The 17,402-nt window shown below is 38.5% G+C and overlaps 1 long non-coding RNA gene across 1 annotated transcript in view; it reads left to right on the forward strand.

Moving 5' to 3' along the window:
* LOC141112596 (uncharacterized) overlaps positions 1-9,809 on the forward strand; it is a 54,321-nt gene extending 44,512 nt beyond the window's left edge. Inside the window, exon 2 of the long non-coding RNA XR_012236622.1 lies at positions 762-9,809. This is a non-coding gene — a long non-coding RNA (uncharacterized lncRNA). The remainder of the gene's footprint in view (positions 1-761) is intronic.
* The last annotated feature ends 7,593 nt before the right edge of the window (positions 9,810-17,402 follow it).

Consider the following 17,402-nt stretch of genomic DNA (forward strand, 5'->3'; position numbering starts at 1 on the left):
AATAATGTAGTTATGGACTTTTGCATGCTGGTCCTGGGACACTGAAGCTGAATTTGTTGACTATGAGTGACATCACTGCCCTGGAACCAGCATGTAGCTGACTGTTCCTAAAGTCTTCTTGTGATCATTTTCCTTCCCTTTCTCAGGTAGACAATGCTATCTAGATCCTTGTAACTTTTTGTTTCTGTCCATCCAGTCTGGATAGTTACACAGCACAGCCCTGTCCAGCAGAGCAAGAGACCTGTTTTTTCTCTGCTGCAATTACATGGCACTTAAAGTCTTGCCCCTCCCCCCCATGGTTGGATAGTGAAAGGAGAAGCAGCACACTGAAGAGCATATCTCTTTATTACTCTGCTATTTCCTCCTATCAGCATGTTCAGTGTTACCACATTATCATTACAGCACAACCCACTGGCTTGTGTTGCTCCTCCCATTTTCAGTCTGTGTACAGGACTGGAAATGAGAGTACAAGAGTAACAAAAGGCTAATACCATGTCAAATTTAGGTGCTTACACTACTTGAATTGAAATTTTTAAATAAATTTAATGTTGCAGAGCTGTATTATTGTTTGCCTTTTATATCTGCCAGGAGATCCACTTTAAAAGTAATATATCTGTTTAATATATTTAATGTTTTTTCTCCTGATCATTGCTATGAGTTATTGATTTTTCCTTACAACCGTCATTGTTGCCAATTGAATGTTCCATCCAAATTGTGCCAGATTTTCTTACAGAAACTGAAGTGCTATTTTTTATTTGCAGGTGAAGTAAAGTCGGGAAGCTTCCATGAGAGCTCCCCCGCTCTGCTCCGCTGGTGACTTCAGACCCTCCTCATTTTAGCCTTTTCCACAGAGAGGACTGCTTCACTTCCCCAATGGACAGGCAACACCATGAAACCTCATCATTGTAAATACCATTGACTCTGGTGGGACTTTTGGCTTCAACACTTTTGGTTGCATGCTTTTCTTAGGATCTTTATAACGCTTTCTAACAATGGCCGCCCTAGGTATGAATTGCTTCCGGTCAATTACAATCCTCAATATGCAACAGGCTCTGGGAAGGAAATATCCGTCCTTCATCCTTTAAGCCAATGACTGTTTCAATGGATTCCGTCTTGACAATGAAGAGAAATGTGCTCAACATGCTTAAATCTGTCCTCAGGTGACTACACTCACAAGAACACAATGTGAACTCAAAATTCTGACTCCACAAATACCAATAATCCTCAGGATTCCAACATTTCTACATATTGATGATATTCCTTCTGTACTCAGCCAGCAAAAGGTCCCAGGATCTCAGTAACTCTACAAAAGGCACAGAAAGTCATTCTACTAAGTTCAACTAATCACCTTTTATATTTCAAAAGTGGACTAAAAGTAAGTAAACCATCAACGATGGTAGAACGTTCTAAAGACACTAAAAAGCAATGAAATCAACCTTGTATATACGGCTGTACAAAATTTCACTGTATATAAATGTAAAAGTAAACTACTTCCCTGCTGGGGGAGAATGAAAGTGTAATGGAGACCCCCCCAGGGCAAGAAAGAGGGGGCCAAGCATGGTGCAGACGTCTCTGCTGATCATAATGTATTCATCCATGATGTTAGGAAAGAAACTTATACAGTTTAATGTATAGAGCTCAGCTCTCACCAGCATTTCATTTGCTTCCATTGAACAGTCATGGTATGTAAAAGTCAATAATTTAGTATATATCAATATATATATATTTTTGGTTTGCCAAAACTTTTATTCATCATGTAATTTAGGTACACAATTTTAGCTGTACAATTTGTGTTGACCTAGTCTGCTGCCCCACACTAGTGCCTGCATGCTTTTTCCACTGAACCAACCACTTCCTGATTTGCATTAGATAAGTAACTCAAAGGTTGCTCCATCCACTTTAACTTCCAGCTAAGTTGTCTCTAGAAACAAGTTCAAGACTCCCTTTGAACCGTTGGTGCCTGATAAAACAACTCCTTATGTGCAATTTGTTCAGATCAGACTTCCAGTGGCAAACCAGTGAGACATATAATGGTTTTGTCAGCTGCACTCAAGAAGATGTTGTTGGTAGATGGATTAGATATTTCTTCAGAGTCAACTTAGTTGGAAAAAAAAATCTGCAACTGGATATAAACTGGAAAGAAGGTATAAAAAAGAAAAGTGGGGAGCAACATAAATTATTTTGCTGCTGCTTCTGAACAGTGCAGGTGTAGGCATGTGCCTCCGTAGGCTTACTGGAAATCTACAGCTAGATAAGGCAATGTATAAAAGTGTTCACGGTCATTACTGTTTTATGTTCTACAGAATAATTTACACAATGGGAAAAAGGGTGGTCAGAAAAAAAATATGCAGTAGCCCATGGCAATCAGATATATATGGTGTTGAATCAATAAAGGAGTACAGCATGATCATTTTTCAAGGGAATTTTTCACTTAGCTTAGTGAATATGCTGACAGTTCACATCACAAAGAATACACAATCACATGTAAAGAGAAATAATAATAATAAAAAGTATTTTTGCTTGCATGTGATCAGATGATAGAAGTTAGAAGAAAAACTCCAACTCATTCATTAATCTTAGGGAAAATTCCCTTTAAAATGAAAATCCACTTTGCAAAGTGAATAGCCTATTTGCCTTTAGTAAATCAACCCCTATATGCCTTTAATTACAAAAGAACAGAAAACAATTGCATATGCATGTACTGGAACATCGTTTTTATCCAAGACCCACAGCCCATTGCCTTGGTGACATCAAGTGCTTTGATGCTCCACCGAGAGACCTTTAATGCCTTGTCATTTTGTTTATTATGATGGCTGTGTCCTAGAAGACTCCAACCTTGGTATATAAGCTGCTGGTGAGAAGCCAAGGCTTTCTAATGGGTACTTTTGCTCCCAGCTTAAACTAATACCAATTTAAAGTGAGAAAACTACCACATTAACATATATATGAAGCCATATCAAGAAATCTGATGCATTAGCCACAAGGGACTCCTTTTCTATGGCTATCTGCAGCCTCAGAATCTGGCTGGCGCTACCTCTCCCAGCCAGCTTACAGCAATATTAAAGGTTCTAAAGCAGTGAGCGAGACCTCACACGCCAGTAACTAGAAGTAAAAGAAAGGCTTATTTCATTAAAGTATAACTAAAGGCAAAACTTTTTGTTTAGTCTTGGACAGAGTAAAGATGGATTAGAACACCTATTAGTTTTTTATTGCTCTCTGTGCCCCCTTTAGGTAAATCATTTCATATTTATAATTAAAAGTGAAAGTAAAAGAAAATCCGAAATTTTGGGTTGTCCCCAGAAGAGTAATAAAGGGGAAATCTTCCAATAGGGACACTAGTTCTGGTGTCCCAAGGGTTTCCCTTAATTTACAGGGAAATACCTCTCACTTTCTGTTTTAGCTTTGGGACAGGAAGTGAAGGTAAACCTTCCCAATTTGACACAGATGACCAAAAAAATAATAGCGGTTATAACCCTCTCTTAATTTAATTCTTTAATTTAAATCTCTTTTTTTTAATTTAATAATTTTTTATTGATTTTCAGATTTACCCTCTCTTAATCTAACCAAAATGGAAAAAAAAGTTTTGCCTATACAGTAGTTTAAGGCATCTCCTGAATGCCATGCAGAAGGGACTAAAGGAAGGATGGCGGTCTCACTCAGGGTCAGCAATAGGAGGAAAACAGTCCTGTGCAAAAATAAACCTTTTTTTTTCTGACAAATGAGAGTTTCAGGAGGAGATCAGAAAAAAGCAAGCACCATTAACAAGATAAGCTCTTCAGTGAAGACATGTCAACAGTATTGGCTAAATATGCAAGCAAAAGGTTTTTACAGGGGCCCTCTCAGCCTCATCCTGTAATGGGACACAATTTTGCCTCCCTTACTAAGGGTTAGCACTTTTTTCTGAGCACCAGGGTCTAATTTATCTAAGTGCCCAAAGGAGCAACTGTTCTTCTGCTCTTAGCAACCTGACAGAGCCTTTATTCCAGTTTCTTATATAGCCTATAAAGAATAAAAGATAGTAGAGATGATTGAATCAGGAGAATCACTGAATCATTACTTTTTGATTCTCCTGAATATTTGCATATGGATTTGTCTGATCTGTAGAGAATAACACATGTTAACAATAATAGAGAATTGTGATTCATGAATTGTATGATTCTCTGCAGACTGAGCAAAGCTCAGGTGAATTAAAGTGACTCTGTCGTTAAAACTGAAATCTCAAAGAGAAACTTGACTTCTAGGAGGGTTCATTCCCTTTTCCCCCCACTGCGCTCCTTCGTTTCTCCCACTGACCTTTACATTGATACAGGGCACAGCAATGACATATTGACCGGCAGTTAGAACTATTGGGAGTAGTGGGGTACTGGGATCTGGCACTCCAAGAAGTGACAGTTTCTAAAGATTTCTTAAGTGGGTTATCAGTGCCGTGGGCAGCAAGAGAAGTATGTTTTTAGGATCTCTCTAGAGCAGCCTTTTTCAACCAGGGTGCCTTGAGGTTTCTTCAGGGGCGCCTTGGCAAAATGCCTAAAAATTGCCCAAGTCAGTGTGTGGATGAAGGCTGCCTTTTAGTTACACCAAGTCACATGTTTTCATTGTGCACCATTACAACCTTCTAGCTGTCGGCATCATAATGACCAATGGCGTCATCAGTTGATAAGGAGGATGTCAGTCGCCTGCATAGCATCCTTGTTTGACCAACCCCTGCCCCTCTCCATCAGCAGTGGGGTCACATTAGCTGAGTGATGGAGAAACATTGGAATATTAGTCAGTACCAGTTTGAAAAGTGTATTTGCTTTGGAAGAATAAATCCCCTCTTGGGTGTCCTACTTGGACTTGTGGATGGTGCTGCATTATGTAAAACTATTAGAATAGTTTTTACAATTTAGAATGGAGTGCCTCAAGACTGTCCATCACTTTTAAAGAGCGCCTCAACATTGTCCATAATTTACTGAAAAAAGGTTGAGAAACACTGCTCTAGACAACACTTTGAGGTGTATGCTTTAGATATTGAGTTGCTTTAAAAAGCAGCCCCATTTACAAATTTACCAATTTGCTTGATTTTTAAACTAAAGCACTGCTTTTACTGTTGTCTTCCACTCTCACGGTCGGAATTTTTTTTTCCTTCATGTTGATTCCTATTAGATTTTTTTCTCTTAGATGCCAAATCAAAAGGTTTCAATATTTTTGCACATGGCAAACATCGATCCAATCTTGCATTGATTACTACAGGAAAAATATTTATATACACATAAATGTCAAATGTAGGCACGCCATAGGTAATTGATAAAACACTTTAGATGATGGAGTTATCCATGACAATTTATTTGAAATGTCTTAACTGATTACATGATTTATTTCACAACCAGGGACTATTAGTTTAGGGTTTTAGCATGCCCTTACACAGTCTCTGATGTGGCTCGCTCATTAAGTTATAAATATATGTATAAAGAGCTTTGTAAGATATTTTTAATCATTGTCAATTTCAGACTTCACTGGTCAACATCGAAAACTGTCTTTCAACACACTGGTCATGATAGCAGAATTTTTTTGATACCACAGAATTTCAGGAAACATATACAATATAATAGTTCATCATAAACTGTGGTTTAACTTTAAGCAATACTTTATGTTTCATTCTTCTCTTTCACCATCTCAACTACCTCAACTACACATTACACTCCCCATACTCAGCACCACACTTATAAATGGTGGTGCTCATCCACATCAACAAGAGATGAGCAAATGTCTTAAAATCCACCTTACCTGCCTAATTAGATCTATGCTGTGAACATTCACTGAAGCTTGCATATATTCCAACTATGGGCTTTTATAGGGTTAATTTTTTCCAATGGAAGAGCAAATAAAAATTAACTTGTTAGAACTCTGAGAACAAAACACACAATATCATTAGTATTTGTCACCCTGGTAAATTCGTAGATTTTCTTTTTTTCTTTGTTAACAAGTGCACAAGAGATGAACTTTCTGAGTGACGGAGACAATGATGCTCATTGGCTGACCACAGTAAGTGCTAGAAAAATTACTCTAGCACTTTAACCTTTTGGTAAAAAATGGTAAAAATGGTTGCTAGCTGTGGCTTGACTACAAAAATGTTTTTAGGCCAATTACTTTTTTAACATTGGTGTGAGTTTTGAGGAGCGCCCAGTACAAAAGTTCATGACACTTTAGGAGTTTGGGTCCACATTTTTATTGATATAGAGCATGGTTCCTAGAGGTTGCTAGGGGTTCTTTGAACAATTATCAGTTTCTGTCTCTTAGATACAATCCCACTGATACCATTGATCTTTTTAGCTATCTGTAAGGGGGTAATTCTTCCCAATGACCACAAGTGTAAGGAGAATTCTTCCCACTGACCATCACACTAATGTATTATGGAGACATAGTAATTTTTAGCAGGGGTTCCCTGAGATTGGAAAGTTATTTCAAGGGTTCCTCTGTCTTGAAAAGTTTGAGAAAGGCTGATATAAAGTATTGTGATAAGCCTGTATATTCCTCTTGATACTCTATATCAATATAAATTTGGACTAAAGCTCCTTAAGTGTCATGAAGTTTTATAGTATACTCCTCAACACTTACCCTGAAGCTTCATAGCTACTGTATGTCCTCTTTTGAGACTATTATGCCACGTACACACGACCGGACTTTCCATCAGAGTAGACTCTGACGGTCTTTCCGACGGAGTTGCAATGGAGTTCCGCCGAAACGGACTTGCCTACACACGATCACAACAAAGTTTGTTAGTTTAGAGCGTGATGACGTACGACGGGACTAGAAAAAGGAAGTTCAATAGCCAGTAGCCAATACCTGCCCTTGCGTCGTTTTAGGTCTGTCGGACTAGCATACAGACGAACGGTTTTCCCGATAGGCATTGAGTCGTCGGAAAGATTTGAAACTTGCTCTATTTCTAGGTCCGTCAGAATTTTAGAAAGCAAAAGTCAGATGAAGCCCACAGATGATCGGAATGTCCAACGAAATGATTCCATCGGACCTTTTCTGCCGGAAAGTCCGGTCGTGTGTACGTGGCATAAGAGAGGCAGCAGCTCAAGATCATAACAAGGTTTAGCCTACTTCTCAATCAGTATTTGTCCATTCTGGGTTAAATCCAAAAGCACCAATATTCTACTTCTATTTGTCCAGTGCTATCACAGACCAGTTACTTTTTGAGAGAATCTTTGGGTGCTAAGTTCTTTAGTACACAGATCTGTTTTACTGCTGACAGAACAAGCAACCAATAAACACCAACATTTTCTATTTGTCCATTTGCTTAAAATAGTGTAATATAGCTTTCTGCTCTTTTTTTTTGTAGCTATTACATACTGTGTGGGAAGTGCAGTTGTGTACACCATCAAACACGCATTGGATGTTATATAATAACACAAAACATGGGTGGCAGAACTTCAATGTTAGAGGTAACCTTCTTTATTCCATTAAAAGGGGGTCAACAGACCAATGAGATCTCTTATGCGGTTTAACAGTGATTAATCAGAGTGGCTGTTACTGATGATATGGCACTGAGTGAGAGAATAGCAGTCTGTGGTGCACTGTGACTGTGACTTATGATGGATGGCAGTAGTTAGCAATGAGAGTCCGGCAGCAGCACACTCAAACATAGTTAGTTGCTTCTTTGCTCTTCCATTTTTTTTTTTTAAATGGGAATGGTGTCTAATGATATAACCTATGGGAAAGGGCAGCATGGTACACGAGCGGATGGGAGGACATACCTGTATTGTGGAAATTAACTAGCTATTAAAAATGGTACAAGCCTTGCACATATCCACATGGGAAAATCAGCACAATATATGTTGGATCTGGTTTGTTTGCTCATCTCTACTATTTACCATGACTCATCGATCACAAATCATGAAGGGCATTAAATCGCTTGTTTGTTTCTTTTTTACTAAAAGGAATAATTCACCTCCAGCTTGAAATACAACATTTCATCTTGTAAACAGGCCTCATTTATTGAAAATGTCTGTAAAAAGGACAATCTCAAACAATCCGTATTTCCCAAATGAGCCATTTTTGTTATTCCATTACTTTGTCCAGTTTAGATAAGTGACAGAAAAATTATATGGGCAACACAGACTTTTTAAGATAGGCCTTCCATCAAGATCCTTTGGTAAATGATAAAGTAAGTGTTCTGCTAAAAGATCTCTTTAGCTCAGTGTTCTCTAATGAAAAGATCTCTTTATCTCAGTTTTAGGGCAACACTACTAGTAAGGCAGAGTGGTGCTGTACTGAACTTCCAGTAAGCTGCTGGGCCACCTTCTTCCCATTAATGTTTTGGTGGTCAGCTGGGGTAATTACTACTGTAGAGAGAGCGAGGCATGTCTAAACCAGAAAAAAGGTGGCAAACTTTCTCGGTGCTGGAGCTAGACAATGGCACCTAGAGTGATGGAGACTCATACAATACAGCTAGATGTCAGCATGGCATCCATGTTCTGTTCCCAGGTCATCTCACTGTTCAGGAATGGATGTGAATCAACAAGGAATCCTCAATGTGGTCTTATGTCACATTGTCACAGCTGGGTTCAGGGCACAGCAAGGCAACACTGTGGGCCTAAGAGTAGCCTAGTTACAAAAGTTTTGGAACCATATAAAAGCATTCAGGTTAAGATGCTGTTATACAGGAATGCCACTCCACTGTCAAATGTTTGCAGTGGGGATGTATTGTCCTGTAAATTGCTTATTAGTTTGGGGAATTATGTTTGAGGACCTTTATGAAAATGTTATGACAAAGTGTTTTAACCCACAGCAACCAATCAGATCCTGCAATTTTATAGAACAGGTTAGTAGCAAAAGCAGAGAGCTGAGTGGTTGATCTGGGTCCTAGCTCTTTTTCAAAAACAGTTGGGGTATGTATACACATGCATTCTTACTTCCGTTGAATGATTTAAAGTTGTTTTCCAAAGAGCTGGACAGAAACAAAAAAAAAAAAAAAACTTATAGCCCTTACCTTCTCTTGTCTGTTATCCTTAATTGTGTTTTATTTTTATATTTACAACTGCAGCATGCTGCAGCTACAAACTTTATTTTTTATTTTTTTTATTTAAATCACAGTCAGTGAAAAATAGAATGTTATTGTCATATTACTTTCTGTCTTTTTTAAATTATGCAATTGATCAATGATAAAAGTCTACATGAAATAAAGAAGGATTAAAAACACTACCTGGATTAAAGCCAGATTAAAGACTGAAGGATTAGAAAGGAAAAAAATCATCAATATAACCTTTCATCTTTTATTCATATTCTTCGGGACGTAATAATCACGCCAGTGTAAACATACCCTTACTGTGGAACTGTTTTCATAACTCTCCGCTCTTTTTTCTGTGACGAGGACCACATGTTTGTCCACCTTGTATATTATACGATGTAAAGCTGTACTTATATAAACTTAATGTAAGTGATTTAGCTGTAAATGCAATAACAAGCCAATGCAAACATATACTATATAGCTGAATAGAGGCAGTACTAGCACTGTTATTGCACTACTGAGTAGGAGTAACCATGAAGGCATTAATATGTGTATGTACAAATAGCACCTCTTGTGTCATACTGAATTTGTCTTTATTAAATACAAACTTCTTTGAGCAGGTTGAACTATGTGACAGTTGAAACGTGGAGTGGAGCGGAATGTAGAATATCATAATTGGCTCTTGCCAATGGATTCGCTAAGTGTCATATTTTTACCAATCCAAAAGTTAATTATTAAATTAGAAAAAAAAAAAACGCTGCCTCTGTATGCTTCAGTGGAATGTGACAGAGAATGTAAGATTTTTTTTGGAATGAATCCACAATTAAAGGGACACTACAGACAAAAAAAAAATGGAAATGCAAAAGTGAAAGAGCTTACTTAGTTGTGCTGACTAAACGTTTCCTGCACATCAGACCTCTGTCTGCAGACAGTTCATTGTGCCTGCTGTACTTTTTGATATATTTCTGTCTTCCAACTAGGCTTATAAAAACTGGAAAGAGAAAGAGGTAGGTGTTGCCCATAGCCACCAATCAGATGATGTAACAGCTGGAGTATGGTTGCGGTGGGCATCGCCTTCATTATGCATAAAGTAAAAAATAATAATGTGAATGCCATAAATCTGAATTTTGTGGACTTAAATGAAAAGATATAATGTTTTATTTGACATAACAGCATTGGAATAATATTTGAAATTTGCTGGTTTCTTTGAGCCTGTGGAGATGCAGTGCAGAAGGCCCTCTCTATTTTTAAAGAAGAACGCTAAGTACCTAAACTATCCACAGTTGCAAAAAAGATGGTAAAACTTAAAGGGTCAGCTTATCTAAAAGTGATATTTCAGGTATAGGTGGATGCTGATGTACTAGGTCTGCTCCTGATTTCTCCTACAATTTGGATACTCCAACAGAGAGACCCTTCCTATCATAATTCCTGACTCTATGTCCACCTGGAAGTTTTGGGTATTTCTCTTTTAATATTTTTTAATGTAAAGTCTTAAACATCATGTATAAAAAACATATACAATATCAACATAGATAGCAACAAGAGGATGCACCCTCCAAAGTGTTCAATGGCCTTATTGTAATAATCTGAATGCATATATGGCAATAAAGGAAGGCCTAACATACAGTCTCTATTCAATAGGATCTTATGTCTAGGGTTACGAGGCCCCCTGTATCAGGAGCCTATTGCAAAGCTTTATGGATGGGAAAAATTATGAAGTAGTGTTCAGATCAACTGTATGTCCACATATCTCAATTACATGGAAAAGGAGGGAAACTTTAATTGCCAAGAATTGTTTCAGTGCCTCATAACACAATACCTTAAGAAGCAATGTAAATTAAAGAGACTTCATAGTCTCCCATTAGCATCCAATTAAGAATTATTTAAAAAGCATAACAAAAAAAAATAACAGAAAGAAAAAAGGAGTAGAAGGAAAAGGAACGAAAGTGAGAGAAAAGGTCTTTGGTTGGGTATTTCTGACCACCTTTGCATATTCCAGCTTCTACTGCCACCTTCTCCAAAATATTACTCGTAAAACAATCCAACAGGAAGAGTGGGAGCCCCTCATAATGACTATAGAAGGGTTGGAAAGGAGGGTGCTCTAACACAGATATCTTACAGGTAGAATCAACAATACCCAAGAGAGATATGGACCCCCAGCATCTATCCAAAGCTGATATATCACTTTTTTGGTGGTCAGATCCTTCAATGATTTTAACAGCTCTTGATTTTAAAAAGCAAAACCCCATTTTCGAGTGGAATTCTTCTTTAAATGGAAAATAAATGTGGCAGGATGTATTCAAAATATTGAGAGAGAACTGTTTTGAGCCTTATGTGCAGTCACAAAATATAACCATTAAAAAGATAAAAGTGGAAAAAAAGACTTTGCAGTTTTCAGACCAACAATGAGTCATGTTTTGTTTTTCATAGAAGCTAATAAATATCATATTTATGAGAAATCAGAGCTCAAAATACAGTTATATCTGTTAAAAAAAACAATCTATAAAAGTGGTCGCAGAAAAGAGGGTCTCCTCTGCTGTATAGTTACAGGCCCAGGGAATCACCAGTTCAAAGTGTTAAAGAGTCAGTCTACCAAAAAGGAATTATTTAGTAATAAGTGGAGCGTGGTGAGCTGAATCAGTTCCTGTCTTTTTATATGTTATAGGTACTCCAACATTGAGATCTAAATGCTATAACTCCCAACTCTATCCCTGTCCACATGGGAGTATGAGGTGTTCCCACCACCTTTGCATATTCTTGTAGCGTATGTTATAAAGATTAAGATTAAAGATAAAGATATATAAATTCATATATAGTGGTCACAGCAGGTATAGAGGCCTAGGAACTCAGCACAGAGATTTCATAACAGAGTCCCTGAGACATATAACTGTCAGGTCCACCAACTACCAACAATTGCCAGTTTTAGGTAGACTGACTCTTCATTGGTCGATACTTGTAACCCTATGTTTTTATCATATTTTTTATATTAACTCCACTCTGCACCAAAATTTGGACTTAAGTGAAAGTATCCTTTATTTATTATCTTTTGGCAAAAATAATTTAACTGATCATAACCTTTATTTTAAAGGTTTTATATTTTTTATTTTCTATGTTTTAAACTAAATCTACATTTATAAATTTCTGAAAAATCTGAAACGTTTCTTCTTTTCTCTCCATTCTTCCTTATGACTGGACAGCAGGGGTGTTGCTAGGTTTGAATGTCAGAAAGAAAGGTCAACAAAATGTTCAACATTGTAATTATAATGATGGTAGTGCAAGAGGTGACTATGGGACTTTTGGTCAAGCAAGGTGAAAAATCCCCCAAACCCCATTTGCCTCACTTTATATTAACTTATCACTAAATAAATGAACCAAACAACTGAATTTATATGTAGTCCAGACTGTTGGTAAAGCAATTACATGCTTATTTAATTTATATTAAGCACTGCGTAAACTGTCGACGCTATATAAATCCTATATAATAATAATAATAATAATATAAAGACCAGAGCACTAAAGTGATCTTAACAAATCACTAACACATTGTGTTGTGTTTAATGTTTTAATGTTGCTAGCGTGTTTCACTGTAAAATAGTGAACATTTTACCCTTAACATTGTCACTGAAGTTACAAAATACAGTTGCTTATATTCTGTGTATTTTCAAGTAACTTTATAATTTGATATTGACTCTGATTACAGGTGTCTTACCTTTTATAAAATAATTTGGTTGAACTACTTTAAATTTACTTTAAATACATGCTGATTTACTCACTGAGCCAAAGCGTGTGAAGTTCATTAGCCCACAGTAACCAATCAGTATTGATCTTCCACTGTTTTGACCTCAAACTGAAATTTGATTGGCTGCTGTTAGTCATTGAACTTTATATAAACTATTGCCTCTTGCACCTTATTTAATAGGCCCGTTAATCCACTACAAGGTGAATTTTCAGGCCATTTCACTAAAATTCTTTTAAAGCAAATAGATAATTTGAGAAAATCGTATGTCTCTGCCTGGCCTATGGGTAATAGGTTCAGTAAGAAAAGGGTCAGAAACTTATATCTGGGGAATATAAGTAGGTGGTATGTGCTATTTGCCAACCTTATCACATATATTTCTAGGATATCATAGAGCATGCACAAATTATCATCAATTATGCCTTTAATCCCACCAGCCTTTAAGTTAAACTATGCCCATGTTGCCAAAATATAGTCCTACTTGCAAGCAAGTACATTCTAAAAATGACAGATGCCCATATAGATCACTTTTGCCATGAGATAAAGCAATGGTGTCCCAGAGAGTGCCCTCTAGGGATGGAATCAGACAACATTTTCACTACATACCTGCCCCTCACATGACTCTCCTGGACACTGGTGTAGTGATGCAGACCAAGGGTGAAACTGTAGTCATATCAAACCATGGAATTGCTATGGGGTCCAATGATTCATACAGATTGCAGTGGCATTCGGGAGAACTGAATGTATATAAAGTTTGGAAGCCTCCATAAAATTGCTGTAAAACAGTCAGTAGTCTACACCAGAGGTTCTCAAACTCAGTCCTCAAGTACCCCCGTTGGGCCATGTTTTGGGAACTTCCCTTAGATAAAATAGCTCTTATCAATACCATGTCATTGATATTGATTTAAAGCAGCTGTGCAAAGTAAAGGAAAACCTGAAAACATTGCCTGTTGGGAGTACTTGAGCACTGAGGTTGAGAACCACTGGTCTACACCACTAGTGGAATTGCTTTGGAAACAGAGATTGGGGAGACAGAAGACCCATTTATAGCTTTGCTACGGGGACCCATCAAACATAGTTACAGCATCAAAGGCTTTTTACCTGCATTTTTACCCCAGCACCTTCAATAGCACCATGGAGGGGTTTTTGGGATGATGGGAGAGGCTTAAGGGTAAAATTAATGCCAACATTCAAAGGCTGTCTAAGTTGGAGCATGACACTATTGCATCTATCCTGAAATACTAATTTGGGGTAGACTTCACCTTTAAATGGGGTGTTTGATGATTATATCTCCCTCTTCTGATTTGATTGAAGGCCCATTTTTGTATTTAATCAGGCAGAAATATTCTGACAACCTAGCAGCACCCCTGACAGTATGATAACCTAAACTTTGTGTGGTCCATTCTGCTTTACCCTACTGGGTTGTTCACAACATGGCTGTCCAGAGACAAGATGGTCTGATCATGGGCTATGGAGTAGCAACAAAGCGAAATAATGCATGCATGCACATATCTATCACACAGACATTCTTCTTCCAGTTACCTATGTATAGATTTTATGAATAAAATTGGCATTAAAATACGTAGCTGTTTTCCTATTTTGTTGTCCAGTTTATTCCAAATGTGTGGTTTATTCAATGTATCTCTGTATCCACCAAGTGCATCTATAATATATATTTCAATTGCATGAAACTGGTAAATCCTCAGAAGATTGCTGTTATTATTGATTTTGCACCTTTGTTAACGGCTTTACACCTTCGCAGCAAAAAGACAGTATTTAAAAATAGCTTTTGCTGTGTTTCAATCATATTTGCAAACAAATTGATCCATGAATCATATCTTGAGCAGGAATGAACCAATGAATCAAACATGAAAATGAGAGTGACAGGCAAATCAAAGAAAAAAAAAAAAAAAGAAAAAAAAAAGCAACAAACAGCGATGTGTCATATTAGATACTATTTATTAATCAAGCTATTGTCACCTAGTGTAGTGACAAGATATTGTACATCGGTATGGAAATGGAAAATGTTACTGTATCATTCTTGTTTTGTCATATCACATACATATGCAATGCCAGGACAAGGTCCTTTAGCAGCCAAGGCAAAAAGGCCAAAGAGCACCCCACTATGAGCTGTTACCCCCCTTTCTACCAAATTACTCAAGGCGGCTGCCCCTCTGCCTACCCCTTGATCTGGCCTTTCACAAAATGATCAGTCAAGTTCATCCAAAATGGGCATTTCAGTTTTCGATGGTTGATAGCAAGTCACGTGCTGACCTCATATCATTTTAATGAAGAGACATCCTCAAAAGAATACCCAGTTCTACACTGCTCATTACAAAGTCTAATGATGGTGACAATGTAGAATAAGCAGATAACTGGGAAGGTTATAGCCTTGAGGACACATAAACACAGATCCATCGAGAAAAACTCTACCAGGAGGGCCTTCAGAAGATACATTGGATTTAACCCAAAAGGAAAATTCCACTATTTTTAGGTTTTGGATACATTAGGGAAGAGTTATAACTCCTGCAGGTTTCTTGTGTTGTCTAGTGTCCCCTCTAGCTATGACTAGAACAAGAATAGAGGGGTTGCAGGAAAAATTGCTCAATTTCCCCATCAACACACTCAGTGTTGGTGGGGGAATCCCTCCCGAGGAGCTGTTGTGTTCTCCTGGTGGGGGTGGGGGTGGGGGGCATGGGGAGTCGTCCCAGTAGGAAGAACCCAGAGATTATTGCTAGCGGCTATAGCCGCTGATAATAACCGCATGGTAAAAATCCGACATGCTGATTGTACCCAAGTCGATCAGATTAGGTACAATCAGCCTGTCCATAGATGGATCAAATCTCGGCCGGTCCCTGCTGAACCAGCCAAGATTCGATCCATTCATGGCTGGCTTAAAAGGGGATTTCATGTCACTTGACATTGGTTTTAACCATTCCCTACTTTATCTGAAAGGGCCCTTTCACACTGGGGCGGTTAGCAGGCGCTATTGAGCTAATAACAGCGCCTGCAAACCGACCCGAAAGTGCCGCTGCTTTGTCTCCAGTGTGAAAGCCCCGAAGACTTTCACACTGGAGTGGTGCGCTGGCAGGACGGGAAAAAAAGTCCTGCCAACAGCATCTTTGGAGCGGGGAAGGAGCAGTGTATACACCGTTCCTTCCCCGCTCCTGCCCATTGAAATCAATAGGATAGCGCGGCTATACCGCTGGCAAAGCGCCTCTGCAGAGGTGCTTTGCGGTGGTTTTTAACCCTTTCTCGGCTGCTAGCAGGGGTAAAAACGCCCGGATAGCGGCCGAATACCGATGGTAAAGCGCCGCTAACAATATCGTCGCTTTACCGCCGATGCCGCCCCTGCCCCAGTGTGAAAGGGGCCAAACTAAAAAGAAGCTTTTTAGATAACCTTTAAGTTTGCTTGTACAGCCCTTATATCAATGATATAAATTATTTATTACAAGAACTTATATAGCACTAGCAATATATGCAGTGCTTTCCATACATCATGCATTCAAATCAGTCAGTGCCTTTAAGGAGCTTTCAGTCTAAGTCTCTACCTTGCATTAATACAGGAGCCAATTAAACTACCAGCATGTCTTTTTGAGTGTGGGGTCAATCCACACAAGCACAGGGAGAACATACAATCTGCATGCAGGTATCCTGATTCGTATTTGAAAAAAAAAATAGTGCTACAAGGCAGACGTGCTAACCACTAAGCTACTGTGATGCCCATATTTAAAGCGTTACTAAACCCAGGACCCTGCATTCACTATATATGGCCTCCCACAGTACACAGAACATGGAAATGCAATTATTTTAGTAAATATAAACTGCTAAATACCTTTTCTCATCAGCAGTATATAGCAGTCTATCAGTGTCTGGTTAAAGCTTGTAGAAAGAGTTTTCATTCTACTCTGACTGTCCTATGAGGCTGCAGGACCCCTGACCCTCTGTATGGACAGTGTTGATTGGCCCTGTGCTAATCACATGTACCCCCCTCCAAAAAAAAACTCTCTAGCAACACACATCAAACCAAGCATGTGCAGAGTGCCCCAAAGGCTCTGTCTTATCAGGAGATGGATTGGGGACAGTGGAAGAAGGGAAAGATCAGAGAAGACAGGATCAAGCAGCCTTTTTACACAATGTGGAGGATTAACCCCTTAAGTTCCACAGTGAGTATAACAAGCATGCTTTACTGCATATACAGAGTGATGATATTGTTGTTGGTTTAGTAACACTTTCATTATGTTTGTCTTCAGTGATCAAGGGGAGGAGTTGAAAGAGGAGAGATCATTCCTGACTCTCCCTTCTGATTCAGCATTGGCTGACCACTTTGGTGGGTGGTTGATAGGAGTAGGGTCAGTGGTGTTGATACTCCCGTCATCCTATCAGCAGCAGTGCTGGAGGGAACATCAAGCAGTCTGGAGACCCTGCTCCTTTTAAACTAAAGGCCTTTGTATGGAAGACTAAACAAGTCACAAAACCAGGAACTATTTGATATACAAACCTCAGAAAATAAACTAAAACCTTCCATTACATTCCCTGACTGTGCCAAATCCTCCTTCATTTGTGTCTTACACTCTCCCCTCCCAGACACTGCAGCTCACATTGGGAGGGTTTTAGCAACAGGCAGTGCTGTCAATCCAGAAAGAAGTGGGCAGGACTGGGTGTGGCCAGGTG

The sequence above is a fragment of the Aquarana catesbeiana genome, linkage group LG11 (assembly GCF_042186555.1).
Source record: "Aquarana catesbeiana isolate 2022-GZ linkage group LG11, ASM4218655v1, whole genome shotgun sequence".
NCBI classification, from domain to species: Eukaryota; Metazoa; Chordata; class Amphibia; order Anura; family Ranidae; genus Aquarana; species Aquarana catesbeiana.